We start from the raw sequence: 7225 nt of genomic DNA on the forward strand, positions 1-7225 counted from the left end.
AAGATTTGGTTGATCTTGCTCGATGGATATTGAACTACTTAGGATCAAATTGAATGCAAAAATATTGTGCTTACTATTTTGATTTTGATTGTTGTTGAAACTGGTGATTTTGGGTTTATGTGAGATAAGTTTTTCCACCTGGATTGAGACTATCTTTTGATACATAGACTATTTACATAATGGTTTAGGTGTATATGACTAAACTGAATCGGGAACCAATTGGTTCATATCTCCAGTTTCATTATTAGTTATGCAGTACTTTCTGCTTATGCTTAACTAGTTTATGGTTTTATTGAAGCAATCAGTTGAATTATTTGTGTTACTTAATTTATTTAAGTAATGAGAAGGATCCTATTATGTCAGTTAGCATTCAAAAGGAAACGAATTTGGTTTCCATATGAATTCTAATCAGTCATTCGTTGCATTGGAATGACTTTTAGTTAATATAGTTGCTATTAACTTGTACTTAACTTGTTCATGTTAAGTAAGGCCTAGATGAGTGGGACCAAGTTGGTTTGGTTTTGCTATATTGGTTCACGTAATTACAAAGTGCAAATTAAGTATGTTGTGACTTTTGGGTTAATTCTGCGATGTAACAGAAAAGATTCTTAAGTTCCATACTTTAAAATGCATAGGTAGGTTGTATGTGAGGTTAAACTTTTGTTATCCAAAAGATTTGGTGATCACTTCTATGAATATGAAAGGCTGTGTGATTAATATGTTTCATACTCAAGTGAGAGAATGTTAGAATATGAGTATGAAACTGAATATTATGATCAATCATAGTGTTTCAATTGACATAGAAAAGTCTTGCTTGAAAGCTTAAAACTATCCTAATTCTTGTAGGATTTAATTCAGATTATCCTAGTCCTTGTGCGACTGGAAGTCTATTTTGCTAATGCACTCATAATATGTTTGGATTCATAGTTTGTAGTCTATGGTGTTTATAATAGGAGAATTATTAGGATTGATCTATTATAAATAGTGGCCATTGCTCTCACTAAACGTATACTTTATATCGAACTAAAACCTATTGTTAGTTTGAGTACTTTTGGTTTTGCAAGAGAGTTGAAGGTGCACTATTTAGAAGTTTGCTTTGGCTTCTTCTTCTACTATTTTTACGGTTTAGTTTGTAATTGTTTTTGATAAGTTTAGTCTTACATAATGAACACAAGTAATTGAAGCATTGGTAATACGTGGGCTAAAGGGTTATTTGTTGTTGGTGTATCTTGGAAGTAGATTTTTTAATTATTTTGGTTGTTCGAATGTAACTTCAGCTAGAGTGTAATTTTTCTTTTTTTTTGCTTATAATATAACGACTCGTAGAGGAATTGCCATTGCCTATTTAGTTTTCAACTTGAATTTAATTTTTTTTAAACTCAGAAACCGTTTTTGAGTTTCAAGTTAAGATCCTTGTTTTGTAGTGTTTCCAGAAATTACACTCAAAACCAATTTGAAAAAAAAAAAAAAAAAAAAAAAAAAAACTTATATATTAAAAACACAACAAGTCAACTTTTAGAATCCACTCTCTACTTTCTCTCTCTCTCCACATCCAATCTCTCATCTCTCATCTTTCTCTCTCCCCTCGCTTCTCTTCTCTTCTTGTCTCCTCTATCGTTCTTCTACTCTCTACTCTCATGCCAAATCCTACATCTCTCTTTCTTCTGATTCACTGTTTTATTTCTCTCATCTGTTAGCTCCACTAGAGAGTTGATGGTTGCGTTTTCTTTTTCTAGTTTTAATTGTGAATGCTGATAACAATTTTAAATTTTATACCAACTAAGATTTTGAATATTGCTAAAATTATTCTTGAGAAATGATCTTAAGAATTATTTTTAAAAAGGATGAAATTTTTTTGTAGAATACCAAACAGCCCCTAAAGTTCTTTACTATTTTGGCACGAACCATGCTTACTAGAATAGTGAAACTCTCTTTTAAAAGGATAATGAAACTCTAATTTTTACTTTATGGGTGGCGGGGAGGGGGCAAATCGAGTCGAGAGTTGTAGGTTGAGAGGTCTGAGTTCTAAGTTTCGTGAATTCTAATCGGATGAAGATCGGTGATGGGAAAACCAGAGTATGAATATCGACGTGGAGAGAGCTTGGAGGGAGTACATAATTAATGTATTATTTTGCAGATAAGCAAACTTAACGCCTACTTCATGGAGTTAATTAAATTCACATAATGTCCCGTATATTATGGTCCATGTGGCATTTCTTTTCACTTGTAAGTGAGAGGTCTTATGTTCATATTTTCTGAATGCCAATGTTGATACCAATACATTCCCCACCCTTGAATGAAAATGCATTGTTGTATGTACAAAAAAATCCACACAACCTAAGGTAAAGTTTATATTTCAAGAAATCTAGTAGAAATAATTGATTTCATTAAAAAAAAAAAATTAATATCAAGTTACATGGACATACAAAAAAGGAAAGCTTTAATGAAAGGGTAATGCTAGGAAACTAAATTGGTAGATAAAGTTTGCAAGCTAAATGAAAATGAAAATGACTTTTCTTTTTAAGAGTTAATGTAAACGACTTCAACTTTAATAAAGATGACAAAAAAAAAAAAAACAAAAAAACAAAAAAAACAAAAAAAAAAAAACCCAAAAACTAAGTTTGAGGTCCCACGTGTCTCATCACACACACACTATTTTCTAAATTGAACACTGACTATTTCTAGAACTAAAGACTGATTATTTCTTAAATTGAACACTGACTATTTTTTAAACTGAACACTAGTACTATCAGTATTTCTTAAAAGTAAACACTGATTATTTCTAGAATTGAATATGAGTATTATCACTATTTCTTAAACTGAACACTAATAATACCACTATTTACTATTTCTTAAACTGAACATTGGTAATATCACTATTTGTTAAATTGAACACTGACTATTTCTAGAATTGAACACTGACTACTTCTTAAACTGAACACTAGTGCTATCACTATTTCTTAAAACTGAACACTGATTATTTCCAGAACTGAATACGGGTATTATCACTATTTCTTAAACTGAACACTAGTAATATCACTATTTCTTGAACACTGACTATTTCTAAAATTGAACACTAGTACTATCATTATTTTTTAAACTGAACACTAGTACCATCGATAAAGCTTAAATTGAACACTGATTATTTTTTAAATCTCCCAGCAAAAAACCAGCTTGTTTATGCTTTGTCGGTTACATCCCATGTTGAAGCAGTGAAATATGCAGAGATGTTCTTGATTCAATTGTACCCACAAAGTCATTACATTTCAAATTGCAACATCCTTCTCGTGAATCATGTCAAAAACCACACTTGAAAACATGCAGTTTAAATATTGACATGCATATAGATTGGACTGAATTATTGTCATGCATATGGTCAACCTGCAGTTTAAATATTTTACAAATAAAAATATATATTGTAAATAATGAATGGCTGTGGACCTTCTTGTGCTCGGAATCGCTTAATAAATTAGGCTTACTCCAGGCTCATGTATAAAAGCCGCAGCGTGTGTATGCGTTTTTTATTGGTCTTTTTTGTTCCTATCATTACATAAAATTATTACGTTTTTGGTTAATGTTTTAAAATCATTTTTTATTAATTTTCCTATTAAAAAAAAAAAAAAAAAAAAAAAAAAAACGTCTTATATAATCCTCTAAATGACCATAAATTTCACTTGTTCTGCCACACTAGTATATTTGGCTAATTTAATTAAGACCACAAAGCTCAATTAATAATATTGAAATCAATTGAGAACAAAAATTCTAAACCAAAAAGATATTACTATGATCTAGTGTATTCCTCTTCGCTTGTAAGTGAGAGGGTTTTGGATTCCTCGCCAAAGACAAATTTGAACCACTTTATTATTAGTCTATTGTGAGGCTAAGCCCATCTCATCTCCCTTAGGGTAGATAATATTGTTTGTTAAAAAAAAAAAAAAAAACTGAAAAAATTATTAGAAATTAATAGTTAAAACCAAAAATTATTTGAAAACTTGCAACCCATTTAAACAAATCTAGTTAAAGCAAAAACCTAGTTTATATGAATGTATATATATGGCAAACTTTTTTTTGGTAAATATAATATATGGCAAACTTTACTATGTAGATGTTTATACTTCTTTTTTTGGGACGCGTAAGAGACACTAAACTTACACTTGCTAATAACATATAAAAACCATCTAAGTTTGGGAAAAAAAAAAAAAAAAAAAAGAATGGACATACGCGTTTTGATAGAAATGATCAATGATCATACTAATAAACGGACACAATTTTTCCTTCTGAAAACAAGTGATAATTACAATTTACAGAAAAAGGACTTAATCAAAAGTAAAACTTTTCTTCTGCCTATGACTATATGCCCTCTCCCTCCCCCAAAGCGCCCAAACCTCTGAAACCCTCTTTACCATCGACCTCTTGCTCTGGCTTGGAGTCGGTGGCAGCCCAGCCCTTCCTTCCTCGCCTTCCCCCTTCTTCCCCTTTCTTCCACCCTCTATTTCATCACTATCTCCCATCTCTCCCTGATTTTTTGCCCTTCTTCCTCTTCTCATTTTCCACCCTTGTTTCCTTACTTTCTCCCCTTCTCTCCATCTCTTTCCTTCGAATTTCCCCATCTCTCCCTTTTCCTCTAACTCCACCACGGTTTTTCCTCTCCAAACCACCATTGGAGATTTAGATTATCTGTTTTTGCATTTAGCTTTCAGTTGTTTTCTTTTTGAGCATTTTGTGTCTCAAGTTGCTCTGAGCTTGGTCTCAGTCTTCCCTTAGTTTATCTCAGATCTGTTTTCTTTGCCTTGTTCCTCTCCAAACATCGATCCTCACCGTGAATCTTCTACCATTTACCCTTGATTCTCATTTCATTGAGTGCCTTCTCCTAGGATCTCATTCGAAGGCGTACTTTGGTGGTTCGTAGCATTTAAAGTGCATTTTGCACTATTTGGTAGGATTATGGGAGCGCTCTCAGTGCGGGTAGATTGCCTACCCCTATTTTCCGTTCATCCATTTGGTTCTTTGGCCCTTCTTCTTCTGGGTGGTGGTGACGGATCTGCGGTGGTGGTGCGGCTGTTTTGGTGGAGGTGGTTGTCTAGACTTATAAGACAAAGCTTGATGCTATGGGCTGCTCACTTTGGGCCCTTCTCATTGTAGTTTTCGTTATGGAGTTAGGCTTTTGCTTGGCCATTTTGGATTCTCTTTTGGAGTTGTCATTACCTTGTATTAGCTTTCTTATTAAATGAAATTTACTTTGTTTATCCAAAAATAAAAAGTAAAAAATACTTAAACTTGAGACACTATAATTTAACAAAAAAAGACTTAAACTCGAGACTCTGGCCCAGTTTGGCGGGCTGAATGTGATATGTTGTAATCAATTAAAATGAATTTGAGTCAAGTTCATTGTTTGTTGTGTCAAATGTGAGATGGATAGGACTGAACATGATGAGTTATGAGTCCACAATAAAGTAGGTTATCTAACCTACCTTTATACATGAGCTCCAAGTTTTGTCTTATAAGTCTTTGCCAATCTAATTCCATCCCTAAAGCCCAATCATTTCCAACCCACCAAACAGACTTTATAAGTTGAAAAAAAAAAAAAAAAAAAAAAACTCTAACTAAGGCTAGGCACGGGCCGTACCGGGCTCAATTTTGAAGGGACCAGACCGGACCAAGATTTAAAAGAGAAAGGTTGAGTCGCGCCGGGGACAACATTGTCTAATATAGGAACCAGACTTAACCCGACCCTGTTAAAACGAGTTGGTTTGGTTCGGTCCATGGGTCTTTTGGTTTTTTTTTTTTTTTTTTTTGTGTGAAAAAGATAAAAGAAAAAAAAAACCAAAAATTTGCATAGATTCTCCCAGCACAGGTTCACTACCAGTGCAATGTGCAGATTTTACAGTTTGCGCAAATTCCCTCCCTGCACAGATTCACATCCAATCCAAATATTACAAAGTCCAACATCCAAGTCCATAGATTAACAATACATCCAAAATAACAACATTAAATCGTCCAACAACGTTCGAATCATTAAATCCGAGACATTCAAAATAACATCCGAGAGACATCTAAAGATCAAATCAACATACAAAATATCCGAGAATCCAAGACATCCAAATTTTGAAGTCCAAAATCAAATAATCCATAATAACATAAACATGGCATCCACAATAAATTCCGAATTAACATCTAAAACCACATCCAACGTCCAAGTTCCAACAACATTTCTCATTGAATATGTAAAGAAAAATAGAGAAAAGAAAGCAAAGTCGAGCTTACCTAAAACCTTCTTCTTCTTGTATCGTTATAGCTTGGGCAGAGTATACAGTTGATCCAATTGCAATTGCAGAATGATTAGGAATCAGAATCAATACAAGACATAGCTGAAGGAGGATAAGGAGAGAAGCAAACTATAAGTTTACACACATTTCCGAATTTTTTGGTTTACCAAACTAGAGGTTGAGACAGAGAAGATAGAAACCATGCTACATGTACTTGGAATGAAGATTTTTGCTGCTTCCTTCAAGGAACCTAAAATTTGTTATGTCTTTGGCTTGTCCAAGTTAGCATGTATCAGATAATTTTGTCTTAAATTAGCATTTATCAAGCAATTTAGAAAGAATAGATAACGAAATCGCCTAATGTGGATTCATGACGATATAGGAAGATGTTATGCTTCTAAAACCTGATCAACCGTGAATAAGATGGTGACTTTACTCTAAGATATCTATACATATTGCAAGGTTTATAACTTAAGAAGCCAAAATATCTGAAGGCTCGACAAGTAATGAAATGTGAAGTTTTCAAAAGAACATTCCTGATAAGTAGGCATAGTTTGTAAAAGTCAGACCACCCATGATACATGAGCTGAAGAGGAAGTTAGAGAGAGAGAGAGAGAGAGGGAGAGAGAGAGAGAGAGAGAGAGAGAGAGATCCAATTCTAAAACTAAAACCATCAACTGAAACCATACATACAATGACAAGTTCTATAAAGAAAAATCAGTGATTGTCACCACCAACCTCTAAAAAGGTGATCTTGAGTGAATTGGATGGGCGAATTCAATATCAGGGATCTTTGCCTAATAATCAAAATGAAGGAATCCAATATTAATACATGGGAAAAAAAAAACATTGGAGAAACAGTATATAAAACAAAATATGAAACACAGTAATCCGATTGTAAATTTTAAGAAAATCGTAAATGGTGGTAACAGATCAATCATCAATCTACAAATTCTAAT

The sequence above is a fragment of the Pyrus communis genome, chromosome 9 (assembly GCF_041283825.1).
Source record: "Pyrus communis isolate YQ-2024b chromosome 9, ASM4128382v1, whole genome shotgun sequence".
Taxonomy (NCBI): Eukaryota; Viridiplantae; Streptophyta; class Magnoliopsida; order Rosales; family Rosaceae; genus Pyrus; species Pyrus communis.